Below are 17,204 nucleotides of genomic sequence, written 5' to 3' on the forward strand. Positions count from 1 at the left end.
CATCTGTGGCAAGAGGCAATGGAAAATTCAATATCTTCAGCCAAAAGAAGGCCAGGAACTGATTGTGGAACAGACCATCAACAGCTCATATGCAAGATCAACTTGAAGTTGAAGACAATTAAAACAAGGCCTCCAAAATATGACCTTGAATATATCCCTCCGGAATTTAGAGACCATTTAAAGAATAGATTTGATGCAATGAACACTAATGACTGAAAACCAGAAGAATTGTGGGATGATGTCAAGAACATCATCCATGAGGAAAGCAAGAAGTCATTAAAAAGACGAGAAAGAAAGAAAAGACCAAAATGGATGTCAGAAGAGGCTGAAACTTGCCCTTGTGTGGAGAGTAGCTAAAGGAAATGGAAGAAATGACAAGATAAAAGAGCTGAACAGAAGGTTTCAAAGAGCAGCTCAAGCAGACAAAGCCAATTACTATAATGAAATGTGCAAAGACCTGAAGTTAGAAAACCAAAAGGGAAGAACATGTTCAGCATTTCTCAAGCTGAAATAACTGAGGAAAAATGTAAGCCTCAAGTTGCAATACTGAAAGATTCTATGGGCAAAATATTGAACAATGCAGGAAACATCAAAAGAAGATGGAAGGAATACACAGAGTCACTGTACCAAAAAGAACTGGTCAATCTTCATCCATTTCAAAAGGTGGCATATGTTCAAGAACCAGTGGTACTGAAGGAAGAAGTTGAAGCTGCACTGAAGGAATTGACAAAGAACAAGGCTCCAGGAATTGATGGTATACCCATTGAGTTGTTTCAACAAATGGTTGCCCCACTGGAAGCACTCACTTGGTTGTGCCAAGAGATTTGTAGGACAGCTACCTGGCCAACTGACTGGAAGAGATCCATATTTGTACCCATTTCAAAGAAAGATGATCCCACAGAATGTGGAAATTATCAAACAATATAATTAATATTGCATGCAAGTAAAATCTTACTGAAGATAATTCAAAAATGGTTGCCACTGTAAATTGACAGAGAACTTCCAGAAATGCAAGCTGGTTTCAGAAGACGACGTGGAATGAGGGATATCATTGCTGATGTCAGATGGATCTTGGCTCAAAGCAAAGAATACCAGAAATATGTTTACTTATGTTTTATTGACTACGTAAAAGGATTTGATTGTGTGGATCATAACAAATTGTGGATAACATTGAGAAGAATGGGAATTTCAGAACACTTAATTGTACTCTTGAGAAAACTGTACATAGACCAGGAAGCTGTCATTTGGACAGAACAAGAAGATGCAGCATGGCTTAAAATCAGGATGGGAGTGTGTCAGGGTTGTATCCTTTCACCATACTTAATCAATCTGTATGCTGACCAAATAATCTGAGAGGCTGGACTATATGAAGAAGAATGTGTCATGAGGATTGGAGGAAGAATCATTAACAACCTGCGATACGCTGATGACACAACTTTGCTTCCTGAAAGTGAGGATGACATGAAATACTTACTGATGAAGATTGAAGAATACAGTCTGCAGTATGGATTACATCTCAATATAAAGACACCAAAAATCCTCACAATTGGACCCACAAGCAGCATTATGATTAATGGAGAAAAGATTGAAATTGTCAGAGACTTCACATTGCTTGGTTCTACAATCGATGTCAATGGAAGCAGCAGTCAGGACATCCGACAATGTATTTCACTGGGCAAATCGGTGGCAAAGGACCTCTTTCAAGTGCTGAAGAGCAAAGATGTCTCCCTGAGGACTAAGATGCACCTGACACAAGCTTTGTTATTTTCAGTTTCCTCATATGCGAGTGAGAGCTGGACAATGAATATAGAAAACCAAAGAAGAGTTGATCCTTTTGAGATGTGGTCTTGGTGAAGAGTGCTTAAAGTACCGTGGACTGATTAAAGAACTAACAGGTCTGTGCTGGAGGAAGTGCAGCCTGAATGTTCCTTGTGGGTGGAAATGATTAGAATTAGTCACACATACTTTGGTCATGTTGTCAGAAGGAATCAATCCCTAGGGAAGGATGTCATGCTTGGTAAGGTGGAGGGTTGATGAAAGAGGGGAAGTCCCTCAACGAGATGAAGTGACACCATGGCAGCAGCAATGGGCTCAAATATAGCAAGAATCATGGAGCTGGCTCAGGACTGACAGGTGTTTCATTCTGCTGTACATGGGGTCGCTATGAGTTGAAGACAACTTGACAGCACCTAACAAAAACAACAATGGCTAATGATCATGAACATTTCTTCATATATTTCATGGCTGCCTGAATACATTCTTTGGTGAAATGTGTGTTCATGCCCTTTGCCCATTTTTAATTGGATTATTTATCTTTTTTTGATTTGAGGTGTTGGAGTTTTCTGTACATATTAGAGATCTATCATAGCCAAAGATTTTTTTCCCAATCTGTATATTCTTCCTTTAATCTTTTGGAGAAGTCTTTTGTTGCAATATTTAACTTTTAGAATGTCCCAGTTATCAAGTTTATCTTCTGCTCTTTGTGTATTTTGGGTTAGGATTGATAGCGTATTTATGGTATTTTAGGGCCCCTAATTTTACACCTGTTTTATCTATGATGAACTTTATAGTTTTGGAATCGTAGATACATCTTGAGTTCTTTTTGTGTATGGTGTGAGGTATGACTCTTGTTTCATTTTCTGAAAATGGATATCCAGTTTTGTCAGTACATTCGTTAAAAAGACTATCACTTTTTAATGTATTTCAGCCCTTCTTTAAAGATTAGCTGTCTATGAACATACCACCATGGACACATCTGATCTCATTTGATCTTGGAAGCTAAGCAGGGTCATGCCTGGTTGGTACTTGGATGGGAGACTGCCTGGGAATAGCAGGTGCTGTACGCTCTGGAGCTCTGGTGGCGTAGGCATTTGACTGCTAACCAGAAGGCTGAGGGTTCAATATACCAGCCACTCCTCAGAAGGAAGTTTGGTCAATCTACTTCCTTAGTGATACTGGCTCAGAAACCTAAGAAGGGGTTGCTATGAGTTGGATCCGACTGATGGCAGTGAATTTGATTTGGGTTTTGGTTGAAAGATCAGTTGGAGGAGAAGGGATTTAATGATTAACTTTCTGTCACCAAAGTCAGTTTCTTTGTGTGTGTGTATGTATCCTTTGAAACATTGTTTTCTATGAGATATATGATAAATGTTGTTGTTGTTATGTGCCATTGTGTCAGATTGGACTCCTAGTGACCTCTCCTTGGGTTTCTGAGGAGGTATCACTACAGAAGTAGATTGCCCAACCTTCCTTCCGAAGAGTGGGTGATGGGTTTGAACCACCAACCTTCTGGTTAGCAGTCAAGTGCCTTAGGCACTATGCTACTAAAGCTCCCATATGATAAATAATGTTATGTAAAAAAGACAGGTTTTAGTTGACAACTCAGTTAGCAAGAATTAACAAAGGGTCTGAGCTAAATGAACAAAAGTAATTGTTCTGTGTAGTAATTAAAAACAATTTCCAGAGAAAGAGTGGAGCCCCTCTGTCCTGTGGTGCTCATACTACACTTGGAAACCTGACTTCCAGACAGGCTACAGATGAAAACAATATTGAGAAATGAGAAAAAGCAAAAAGGAAACTATGAGTAGAGAATCTCTTATGAAGAACATGAAAAAGAATAGAGTATGTTTTAGTTAGAAAACTAATAAATTAATTTTAAAAAACAAAGTGTACAAATTTATTTGAGCAAGACAACTGTGTAAAATTTTGAAAGAATCCTTTTGTATAGAAAAGTTACATCTTCTGGTATGACTACAAAAAATAGATCTAAGGGCCAAAGACTCATGCTAGTGCAAAATTCTTTTAAACACCATATAAATTAGCATGTAATTCTATAGTCAAGCACAGTCAAGTTTAAGAATAATTTTTGTTTTTCTCTCTAGACTAGCATTGCATAGATTCAAATAGTTATCACTACTGTAGTCTATGATTTTCCTTTCCATTTATTAATCCTGGATAATTGCCATTATTGTTTTTAAGCTTGCAAACTTCTAAAAATATTTTATCCATATCCAATATATTTATGTGTATGGTATTGGAGATGGGAGAGATGAGACTGATTTCACGTTGGTCTGTCATTTAGACTGAAATTTCTAAAGTTTCTTCCAATTCCAAGAGTTCTACCATTCCATGACCTTTTTTTTTTTTTTTTAATTTTTTAACTTTTTATTGGTTTTAGTGGAAATTTACAAAACAAATTGCTATTATTATTATTATTGTGATTTGGGTGAAAGTTTACAAAGCAAATTCACTTTCCATACAATAGTTCACACATACATAGTCTCATGACATTCACTACAATTTACCCCAATGCAACAGCTCCCTGCATTCAATGACTTTTGAAATATTGAAAAACTACTTGCCAGAAGAACAAAGACTGGTAATCAGATCTTATGATTCTCTCACTATTTTTAACCATTAGATCACATTGTTTTGTGTTTTTAAGTATGTTGTGTCAGTTCCCTAAATGATCTGAACTATTCTTAAATTTTGCAGAACATACCCACAATGAAAATATGTTTGTGCTCTTTGCATGACAATGGTCAAAAGAATGTTGTTGTTGTTAAGTGCTGTGGAGTTGGCTCCAACTCATAGTAACCCTGTGTGTAAAAGAACAAAACACTGGCCAGTCCTATGCCAGCCATACAATTCTTGCTATACCTGAACCCATCATAGCAGCCACTGTATCAATCCATTTTGTTGAGGACCTTCCCCTTTTTTCTTAACCCTCCACTTTATCAAGCATGGATCAAAAGAATGGCTTCCATAAACTCTCAGTACTCTGTGTCATAGCCCATGACCTTTATTCAGCAAGTTTTTTGGAGGTCTAGCCTAAATCCCTTCTAACTTTGTTCTCAACAGATTACCTCTTGCCCTTTTCATTGCAGGAGAACAGAATTCTGCCTGGAATATAATTCTTTCTTATAGTCCAGTCATGACGTTTTTGCCCATAAAGTTGGTTCCTTATTTCAATGGTACTGCAAATTAAAAGGACCATTTATAAGTGGTTTATTTGCATTAAGTTTTATTTATTTATTTATTTATTTATAAATGAAATTTATCACATTGCATTCTTGCAAATTATTTTATAGCTTACTTTTCTTAGATGTTTTATATATAATTAAATAAATATAGATATATGTATGATGTATGGGAGCTCTGGTGGCATGGTGTCTAAGGCATTTGACAGCTAACCAGAAGGCTGGAGGTTCAAACCTACCAGCCACTCCTCAGAAGAAAGTTTGGTCAATCTACTTCCGTAATGATACTGCCTTGGAAACCCAAGGAAGGGTCACTATGAGTCAGATGCGAGTCAATGGCAGTGAGTTGGTTATTTTATCTATCTATCTATTTATTTATTTATTTTAATGTATATATGTATTTACATTAGAGCTCTGATGACATATAAATAATGTAATGTAACAGGACAATTAACAAACATAGAGTAAACTTGTAAACATGTGAATATGTGAGTCCCCTGGTTGCTTGCATATGTGTCATAGAGGTTTCATTGTGCCTTATGTTTTCAGAGTTAATTTCTACTATGCAAATTTAAGCCCTATTCAATCTCTCTATTCAAAGAGAAATTTAATCATATTCTAGTTCAAAGTTGTCATTGCTATGCACTCCATATATTGCTAATTTCGGTGGTTATTTCCAATACTTTACAACCCTGATTAAAGGTATTCCATTAATGCCATACAGTTAACGTTTGTAATATTTATTAATATTTTAGTTTTTACAATTCTCTGATTTGGAAGACTAGGACATAGATTAGGAGTCATGAGAGTCTATAAATTGCCATGTGATTAATAGTGTGGCATTTGGAATTTGGTATCTGGCAAGTATATGATAACCCTCTACTTGTAAAAGATAGATTGGGCATTCCTAAGGCTATATATTTTATTCATTTTTAAAAAAGAAAATAATAATAATGAAATTTAAATTCTGGATAAGTCTTGATCTAAATAAATTTAGTGGTTTGTACTTGATTACGTCATTTGGTTATTATTATTATTATGATAAGTATTATTATTATTTTTATTTTCATTCAAACAAGCTAGGCCCTCACCTAAGTGATGTGGATACAGCAGTGAACAAAACAAATATTCTTGCTTCCAGAATATATATTCCATAATATATATATTCTATTTACAAGAGACAGAGAATAAAGAAAATTAATAAATAAAACATGTAGTTTGATAGAGGGTTATAAGTGGTATAGAGAAAAGCAACATTAACAATTGCTTGAAAGGAAAGAAGGTGGATTTAATTTTTAATATGGTGACCAGGCATGGCCACACTAAAAAAGAGACATTCGAGTAAATTCCCGAGTAGCTGAGAAAACAAGTGTTGTCCCTACATCAAAGAACATTGTTTCAAGAGGATAGGGTAGTCCATGATGAAGTCCTGCAGTGGAACATTATATGATATGTTCACAAAAAATAAACTAGGGTGGCTGTCCCACCTTCCTCAAAACCAATCAAGAACTTCCTGTTTCACACAAAAGAAAATTGAAAGTGTTTGCAATGTTCTGTAAGGTCCTGTAGGAGCTCTGGTAGCATAGTGCCTAAGGCACTTGACTGCTAAGTAGAAGGCTGGAGGTTCAAACCCACCAGCCACTCCTCAGGAGGAAGGTTGGGCAATTCTACTTCTGTAGTGATACTGCCTCAGAAACTCAAGGAGGAGTCACTATGAGTTGGGGCCGACTTGACTGCACATAACAACAACAACACAACATAAGGTCCTGTAATATTCATCTTACAGTTGCATGCACTCTGGTTATGTTGAGAGTAGACTGTAGGGGAAGTAGTGTGGAAAACAGGATGAGGGCTTCCTTAGCATCCTATTACAATAAACAGGAAATGATGATGGAAGATTAAACCAGGATGGAAACAGTGCAATTCCTGAGAAGTATTCACATAGTGCATAGTTTTTTGAGATAACAGCAACAGGTTTCACTAATGAATCTCAGGTGTGGCATGAGAGAAAGATAGGCTTGGAATTGAGTAAATGACTCTTAGGGTTTGGGCTCGAGTAAATGGGAAAAAATGAAATTTCCATCTATATATTAACTTGAAAGGAGGAATCTATGGAATGTACAGTAAAGAAAACAAAAATGATATATTTCATGCTTGCTTTTTGGACACTAGATACTTACCAAACTTGTGTTAGATGAGTTAACTTAAATAAGTAGAAGTCAGTGGACTTCTGTATAATACCTATATTATCAATTGGTTCTTGAAACCACCTTACCGACCAAGTCTACATCAGTTGTTTTCTATTTTCAAAAACCTACATGAGAAGCCTACTGTGGTGTAGTAAATTACATGGAATAGCTTTTCTAGCCTTAGTCTTTGTAAACTCCCACTTTGCTATGAATAACTGAGTACCTGATTGTTAAAGTTATCCTCTTGGGATATTTCTGTTGAAGCAGTACAAAGTAATCTTCTGGGAAGTTCACTCTCTTTCAGGTGTATAGAATTTTGATTTTGAGATTAGTTAGTTTTGCCAGGCTTAACATGAACCCTCCAAGAGGCAGAAGAGAGTCTTTCTGACTGTTGGCTGAGAGAGATGCGCTGCTGAAAGAAATGTGCTGTTGAGAGAGAGATGCGAGAGATACGCACTGCTGAGAGATAGATGTGCTACTGAGAGAAATGACTGGCTGCTCAGAGAGATGGGCAGCTGCTGAGAGAGCAACCACCTGCTGAGAGAGATGGCCAGCTGCTGAGAGAAACTGAGCATGTTCCTGGACTTGAATTGTGGCTTATTGCTTCCCTAATAAATCCTATAAACTGTGAGTTCTGAGTGGCCACTGCAGCGAGTTATCAAACCCATCAGAGATGTGGTAAGTGAGTGGGAGGAATGGTTGCTGACAAGGTTAGTAAAGAGGTTGGAGGGTGGCAGCATGTGTGGCCTCCTAAGAACAGGCCTTGGACTGCTGATGGTGATTCTGTATTCCTCTTGTGTAGTTACAGGAGGTCAGAAGGTGTCATCTCCTTGCCCCTTTAGCAGTTGGTGTCAGAAGCAGTGGGATTCATTGCAGTGGTTCCAGTTGATAGAAGCGTAGGATTTTGTTTTTTTTTTTTTTTAAAAAAAAAAAGAAGATGACGACGAAGAAGAAGAAGAAGGAAGGAGCCTGGGAAGTGAAACTTTGGATTCTTAGATGGTTACTTTGGTTGATGTTACCTATTAAAGGAGATAATTGATCCAGAGCCTAGGGCTTTTGGTTATACCCAGCCAAAGGCCCAAGGCTATATAAATAGAATGGGAAGATAACCAAGGTGAAGAAATGAAACTGGAATGTCTTTAAAAGGATTATGTGTTTTGGATTATGTGTATATCTCAATGTACTATGGATACTGAATGTTCTCTCACCTACTTGTATGTTAGAAATGATTATGGGGTATGGATAACAGAGAGCATGTAAGTCTGCCTTCAGCCAATATTTGATTGAATATGTTAAAAGGGGAAATAGAATTTGTCCAGAAGAAAGACAGCCCTTTGTTTCAAACCTTGTGTGTAGAGTATAGGTGGTTTAGGTAGAAAACCTGAACCCCAGGCAGAAACTGCTGAGTGAGGAAATTTGCATTTGAAAATACCCACCCAGAACTACTGAAAGAAGAGAAGATTTGCATTTGAAGAAAGGACCTGAAGAGGGGGAAAATAAAAAAAAAAAGATTGGCTTTTTTAATTTCAAGCAAGCATTTGGCTTTGGGTGCATCCTGTCAGGAAAGCCATGATTCATGAGAGAACCCCTTTCAGGACTGGAAGTTAAAGGAAGCCAGCGAGTAGTAGACTTGTATGCTTCCCACTTGTGACCACCTGGCTCCCCTTGAGTGGAAATGGGGGAAGCACAGCACTGAAGAAAGAAGCTGAGTTTGGTACTCTTTGACCTAGTTCATGGAGGCTAGGGATGAGAGGAAGGGCTGGCTGGTCTGAAGTGCAAGGAGTTGTGAGCCTGTGGGCATTGAAATAGTCCCTGAGGACTGAGGATGTTAGAGAGAAGGTGCTGGCTGGTCTAAAGCTAAAGGAAGAATGTGTGACTCCAAAACTTGGCACTTAGGTGGCATGGCTAGGCCTGAGCTGACCAGAACCTGAACAAATGAAGAGGAAAATGTTTGACACTGAGCTGGTGTTACTCATTGCTGTCAGGCCAGGTCTGACTTATAACGATCCCTCCTTGGGTTTCCCAGGCAGTATCACCACAGAAGTAGATTGCCCAATCTTCCTTCTGAGGAGTGGTTGGTGCGTTTGAACTGCTAGCCTTCCAGTTAGCAGTCAAATGACTTAGACACTACATCACCAGAGAATTGGTGTTAAGTTGCTGCAATTTGATGTGTTGGGTTCCCCCCACGGCAGGGCTCCCCCAACCCAAGTCAGGGATAACGCCACCCGAAATCACTCACGAAAGACGTCTCTTGATGCAAAAGCAGGAGGAGTTTATTCGGAGTTCCAGCGCGCTGGGGCTCGACTCATATCCCACGCAGGGGCAGAGGAGTAGAGCCCCGAGCTTCCAACACACATACTATTTAAAGAAATATTCGGAAAGGGCGGAGGAACGAGAGGGTGGTGAGGGTATCAGGGATTGGTTAGGGGACAAGGGTGGACAAAGGGAATTCCAGTGATAGGCCAGTTTATATTTCGGCGCGAATACAAAATACAAGTGATTGGTTATTTTAACATAGTTTTACAGGTCATTGGTGGGTTCATACTTTGGTTTTCTGGCGGGAGTGTGGATGACTGATGTAATTTTCCAGGAACTGGGGCCCGCCTTTTTACTGGTCTTAATGGTGGCCTCTCTTTGTCATGTTGAAACATTAAATTTTAATTCCACAGATGGCTTGTTCTGGGCTAGACTTTGCTTGTTTATGGATGCAGATGCCCAAAGTTCCCAAGCAGAACAGAAGATTCTTCAGTGAAAAGGGAACATATTTGTTTCCTCAGAGTACTGGGTTTGATAGGGATGGGAAAATTAGAAATTGGCTATTTAAAATGGGGGGGGGGGCGGTGATAAAGATATGAATAGCTGGCTTACATACTTTGATGGATGTGATTATTCTTAAACTGATGGGGAAAAAATTCAACACAACCAATGCCATGGAGTTGGAGCTGACTCATAGAGATCCCTCCTTGGATTTCTGAGGTAAGGGTATGTTAATTTTTGAAGTATAAAAGGAATAATTTCTAGAAAAAGCAGGGGGTAGCCTGTGGTGCAATAAATTACATGGTAAAGCTTTTCTAGCCATAGTCTTTGTAAACTCCCACTGTGCCGTGAATGACTGAGTACCTGATTGTTAAAGTGATCCACCTGGGATATTTCTGTTGCAGTAGTAGGAAGTAATCTTCTGGGAAGTTAACTCTCTCTCAGGTATATAGAATTTTGATGTTGGAATTAGTTTTCTCACTCTGCCAGGCTTAAAATGAGCCCTCCAAGAGTCAGAAGGGAATCTCTCTGACTGCCAGCTGAGAGAGACGCACTACTGAAAGAGAGACGTGTTGCTGGGAGAGACTGAGAGAGATGGCTGGCTACTGAGAGAGATGGTTGGCTGCTGAGAAAGACTAAGCTTGTTCCTGAACTTGAATTGTGTCCTGTTTCTTCCCTAATAAACCTCATAATCTGTGAGTTCTGTGTGGCCACTGTAGCGAATTATTGAACCCAACAGAGAGGTGGTGGGCATCACAGGAGGAACGGTTGGTGACAAGGTTAGTAAGAAGGTTGGAGAGTGGTTCCATATCCGGCCTCATAAGAACAGGCCTTAGACTACTGATGGTGATTCTGTCATCCTCTTGTGTAGTTAAAAGAGGTCAGAAAGTGCTGCCTCCTTGCCCTTTTAGCAACTACTATTGTGATGAACAGAGAATCTAGATTTTTGAGCCATATAAACCTGAATATACATCAGATTTCTGTCATTAATCAGCCACGTTCATTTTCTGAGTGTCATTGTGTTTACCTCTAGATGGAATTACTTTTCGGTTAATTTAGAAGTTAATAACAAGTAAAAATAAATTCATTCCTTGCATATAGTCAATGTTCAATAGATGGACTCTTCCCTCATTGTTGGTATTATCTTAACTATTATAAACCTTCTACAACCTGTCTGTTAGTTTGTCATACTACAATGGCTCATGTGTTGCTGTGATGTTGGAAGCTATAACCCCAGTATTTCAAATGCCAGCAGGATCACTCATGGTAGATAGGTTACAGGAGAGCTTCCAGACAGAGAAAAGGCTGAGTTATCAACTTATAAAAATTAGCCTTCTGAAAATGAATCACAATGCGGTTTTGTCTGACTCGCTTGCTTCAGACACATCATCAAGAAGTATCAAGTGCCAGAGGTTTGGTGTTTGGTGAAGTAGAGGGCCAGTAAGGACACCCTCAGTGAGATGGATTGGCATAGTTGCCACAATGACGCCCTTGAGCGTGCTGTCAATTGTGACTATAACCCAGGACCAGGCAATGATTTGTACTGTTATACACTAAATTGCCATGAGTTGGAGTCAACGGGATGGCAGCTAACATTATAAACCTTGTCATTTGATTAAGGTTAAGGGCTCTACCTATTGCTTATCTCTCTGCCCCTTTTAAAGATTATTAGAATAACATAGTCCATGAGTTTATATAATTAATGTGTGGTTGGTGTAAATTCATCAACTTTTTTTTTTAAAAAGTGAATTATATAGGGAATAGAAAACTAGAAGAAATAGGTAATCACAATATAATTTTGTTAGATTATTGGTGAAATCTAATCTAATTAGGAGAAATCTTGTCCAAGATGGGAACCTGGATATTACACATGAATCAAAAAGTAAATAGGCATTTTGCCTCTGGCACTAGTCCATAAATCTGTTGATGCCTTAGAACATACGTCTTGTCAACCAAATCTAGACAAATTATGCTATTATTAAAGAATTTTATGGAATTAAATTTCCTGTATTAAAAAAATCTATCTTCTTCCTTCCTATCCAGTTGAAGACTTTGCCTCCTTCCAGGACAGAAATGTTTTCTTTTTACTGCAGCTAATCAATCCTCTAGGCTTAGAAAAATGATCTAAGAAGATCTCCTGGTGCAGGATTATAGTGAATTAATATTCATGTATTTGTCATTTTTCTCTGAGCTTCAAACTGTTTTACATATTCCTTTGGGTCTAAGAAAAGATAATGTAACTTATTCACTCTTTGAACATTTACCCATTCTACATCAATTTTTATTTATTTTCTATACTGGATAAAGTATGAATTACAAACCAATAAAAAAAAAAAAAAACAGTCCTCTACCTTGGAGGAGAATACTCTTTAGAGCAGTCCTTTCTAAAATGATGTTAAAGGAGTATTATTCAGAGAGGTAAAAATTAGTGTGCTGAGGAAATATAATGGATTAGTAATGCATTTAAAAGATTTATTTATTTATTTATTTATTTATTTATTTATTTATTTATTTTTGCTGCAAGACTTCTCAGAACCTTTATAACCTCAGAATATTGTGATTCTCCAAAGAAGCATATATCTGGACCTGACTTGATGGCAATGAGTTTGGTTTGGTTTTTCTAAGCTTATTTAATCAAGGAATTTGTTCAATTTAGAACTCTAGAATATTATCCATCACTGAGAAATGCCACATTGATGTCATGCTAGCAAGTTCAGTATCATGCTGACAATCATTTAGCCCATGAACAAGTTAATATAATGAAGCTTTGGAATTACAGTATTAGAACTTGAGGTCACTTGAAGATCATTTAATCACAATGGTCTTCTATAAATTTCTACCTCCATTTGCTATCCACAATTTGTGAGTTAATTGAAAAAGCTAAATCTTCAAGCTAACTCCAATCCATGCTGGTGTATTGCCCCTACAGTGGTCATTTGATCTGCATATATTATGGGCATCTGGGATTCACTCAATCTTCTGATACTAGATATGTGTGTGTGTGTTTGTGTGTGTGTGTATAGTGCTCTAGTGGTACAGTGGCACAGTGCCTATGGCATTTGACTGCTAACAGAAGGTTGGCAATTCAAACCCACCAGCCACTGCACTGAAAGAAGATAGGGCAATCTAATTCTGTAAAGATTTACCATCTTAGAATCCCAATGGGAAGTTAGCAATGAGTCAGAATCATTTATCTATATATCTATATTTATATATCTCCTACATTATGAAGACAACGACTCTATCTCTGTTGTCCTTGTATATATACAGTTCTGTATAATTTAAGAAAGACCTCTGGTAACATAGTGAGTAAGGTATTTGACTGCTGACCAGAAGGCTGGCAATTCAAACTCACCAGCCACTCCTCAGATGGAAGATTGGGCAATTTACTTCTGTAGTGATACTGCCTCAGAAACCCAAGGAGGGGTAGCTATGAGTCACAAAGAACTGAACAGATAAAGTTCCACCTCCATATTCATTCTTATTTTTCTAGACAGTGGGGAAGAATAAGACAGGCAATACAGCTACACTTGTGGACTTTATGCTGGGGAGTCACACAGTAATCAGATAGATAAAAAAAAAATACGTAATAAAATGGCAGTGGGTGATAACTGTTATATAAAATAATAATAATAAGCAAGAGTAGAAGATGGAAACAGACTGGGTGATATTTATATAGAAGGTTAAGGAAAGACTCTCCAGGAGTAAGACTATTTCAGCTGGAGAGAACAGTGAAGACAGAGGCCCAAAAACCAGACACTGTATATGCTTCTCAAAGAATAGCAAAGAGAAAAGTCTAAATGTGATTGAGAAGAAGAGAGCCATAAAAAGAAAGCAGAACAATCAGTAGAGACACTTGTTAAATCAAATTTGAAAATACTAAACAGCTCTAGATTACTCAGATACATGCTAAATTTAAAATAGCCTCTTTAGAATTTTTTGATTGCAAAATTCTAAATGAGTTAATTCAGATTTATTTCATTTTGTTTTATTTTTATTGTCTTGAACACTTATTTTTCTGGAGCCCAAAGAACAAAAACTGGCTCTCCGCCATGTACCTGGATAAAGCGAGGTCTTAATATAGTGTTTTTAAATCATACCTCATCTATACCCTTCCCACATGTACCTTAATTTTATAGGTGAGGAAATAAGGAACTTAATGGTTAAGTCATTTGTTCAAGGTTATGTAGTTAGTTATCACAAAGGTAGGAACCATACTGAGGGCTCACTAGGTAATGAATTTGACAAAAGTTTGAGTCTTATGTCAACTGGTAGCATCTAGTATGTTGTTGTTGTTGTTGTTGTTGTTATGTGCCATCAAGTCGGACCCGACCCATAGCGACCCCTCCTTGGGTTTCTGAGGCAGTATCACTATGGAAGTAGACTGTCCCATCTTCCTTCCGAGGAGTGGCTGGTGAGTTTGAACGGCCAGCCTTCTGGTTAACAGTCAAGTGCCTTAGGCACTACGCTACGAAAGCTTCTGTATTTAGTATAGAGCCTTTGTATTTTTGCTATGTACTCAGGAATTTTTTGTGAGTAATACATTAAAATAACATAAAGGTTAGCTGGAATCTGGACCTACATATACAAAACAAGTCTAAAGATCCATGCTAGCAACCATCTTACTCACAATTAAGGGTCTAAGAAAGCATTGAGAAGTACTAACGGGAAAGGAAAAGCCAGAGATGAATACAAATGCATGTATTGCTTTCCTCCAGGGATCTAAATCAAATCCTCATTGTATAATTTGATTTGGTTACTCATTGTTTCTAATTAGAAATAATCACATTTACATGATTTCCCCCTCCTTTTTAGTTTCTCACCAAAATTACTCTGCTCAATTATGCCACTTTATGGTTTCATATAATTTGTATCTCTTGACTCAACAGTTCCCCATATCACTTGGAATGTGTAGTATTTTTTTAAGAAGTAAAAGTTTGAGAGCTATTTTCAAACTGATTGTGAGACTTAAGTACCTCCTATAAGTGCAGAAGCATACTAAAAGCAAACTGAGGAATACTTGAAAGTTCAAAACTAGGATGATGCTTATTATTAACTATACATGAAATTAATTAAAGCTTTAATTATTTGAGAAAAATAAATTGGCAGTTTCTACATTTTGAATCATTAAAAACATGTCTATTGCTCTAGGGGCTTTGAATGCATGTGCAAGAACTAGACTACACAAGCTTTGATGTTACCAAGCTTTTTTTTTTTTTCTTCCAATAGAAATTCAACTTAAATTATGCTGCAGTCTTAGCTTTTTAACTAATATTTGCCAGCCTAGTTCTTTTATTCCAAATAAAGGTATATATTCATCAAGATGTTTAAATATTATAATATGAGCCCATTTTTTTCCCATAAAATCATGCTGTTTATAGTTGTAAAGGACATTCAGTTTCATTTATAAACCAAGACACTAAGATTTGTATTTTTGTAGCCCATGGTCATATAGATGGTTAAACACAAAGATAATAGGGACATGAAGCTTCTATAGGTTAGCACTGCTTCTGCTACATGCTGTTATTAAATTCCTGTGGAAGGGGGACAGGGAAAGAATGATTATAATGGACATGGTAAAAGAATTATTTTATGTATATATATGTGCATATACATATATATAATAACTTCTTTGTAGTACATAGGAATACTTTTTTCCTACTATGGACTTTTCTTTTCCATAGCTAGTATTTTTAACAATAAAACTTTTAAAATATATTGATGTGGCAAACACTTATTGAACACCTATTAAGTGCCAAAGTCAATTCTAGGTGTTAGGGCTACAGTAATATATGGATTTGCATTTTCAATGGGAAATAAAGATATCAAGCAAGAAGTAAATAATATAATTTCATAGCTATGCTGTAGGAAAGGATGCATTATAGAATGAATGACATTGGTCATTGTTGGTTTATAAATCGACTTGATAACCAAGGAAGCATTTCTGAAGAAGTAACTTTTTTTGCTTAGACCTGGTTGATGAGAGTAGAAATCAACCATAGAAAGAATCTGGGAACAAGTGTGCAAGGAAGAGAGTGTATCAAAAAATGCTAAAGGCTTAAGATGAAAATAAACTAGCTTGACTGAATTTATGAAGAAAACCTGTACAGCTGTAGTGCCAGTAATGAAAATAGGAAAAGATGAGGGATAAACAGGAAACAAGAGTGAATAGGGCATAATTGTTGATGCCTTATTCTTTCTAGCTGATTCCTAGTCATGGAAACCCCATGTGTTATGGAGTAGAACTAGTTCCCTTAGGTTTTCTTGACTGTAACATTTATGAAAATATATCCCTAAGTCTTTTCTTCCACGTTCTTGCTGGGTGGGTTTCAACAGACAACCTTTCAATTACTAGCCAAGTATAAGGCATTTGCACTCATGTAGAGCTAGTGGAGTAGTGCCTAAGGCATTTGACTGCTAACCAGAAGGCTGGAGTTTCAAACCCACCAGCCGCTCCAGGGAAGGAAGGTTGGGTAATCTACTTCATAGTGATACTGCCTCCGAAACCCAAGGAATGTCGCTATGAGTTGGATCCGACTCTAAAGCCTTGTAAGCCAAATGTTTCTGAGCAGGATTCTAAGGATAATTTAGCAGTTCTTTCCCTTAATTTTGTTTGTTTGAGCAATCTACAGAATTCAAAGTTAATGCCCACAATTCAGAATCATGGGAGATCCAGGACACATAGAGACTTTTTTTTTTTTTTTTTCCATTACAAAAAAAATCTACTGGAAGAGCTTTCACTTAGTAACTATCCTTTTCTAAGTCCCAGTTGACTACATTTGATATTTATCAAATTCAAAATTAAAAATAATATTGGAAGACAGAAAAATTTCCTAAAAAATTCCATCCACACACAAACTAATAGTTTTCTGTTTGATACTTTGTGATAATTTGTATTTTCAAATTATATCATTTTCACTTACAGAGTTTCTATCTAAAGTACAAACTTCTAAAAAAGAGAGATGATTAGAATAAACAATTGTCTACAACAATGAGCTGTTTTATATTGACATAAAATAATTGACCAGAGAGAAGTTTTGGGCTTGTACCCTTCATTATGCTTTGGCTTATCCTAAACTCTGGGTAAAATATGATCTAAATATCAAAAGAAAAGATTAACAACAGATAGTAATCATTCATATATGACAATAAAGTTAGGATATGGCACTAAAACTGGTTTTAAATTTTGTATCTACAGATAATCAAACATTGCTACTTGCATCGAACAATTTCCAATTCATCAGTCTGTTTAACGGTCTAAGAGAGTTTGGGATAAATT

Source organism: Orycteropus afer, unplaced genomic scaffold (genome assembly GCF_000298275.1).
Source record: "Orycteropus afer afer isolate SDZICR_OR568_19922 unplaced genomic scaffold, OryAfe1.0 scaffold00062, whole genome shotgun sequence".
Classification (NCBI taxonomy): domain Eukaryota; kingdom Metazoa; phylum Chordata; class Mammalia; order Tubulidentata; family Orycteropodidae; genus Orycteropus; species Orycteropus afer.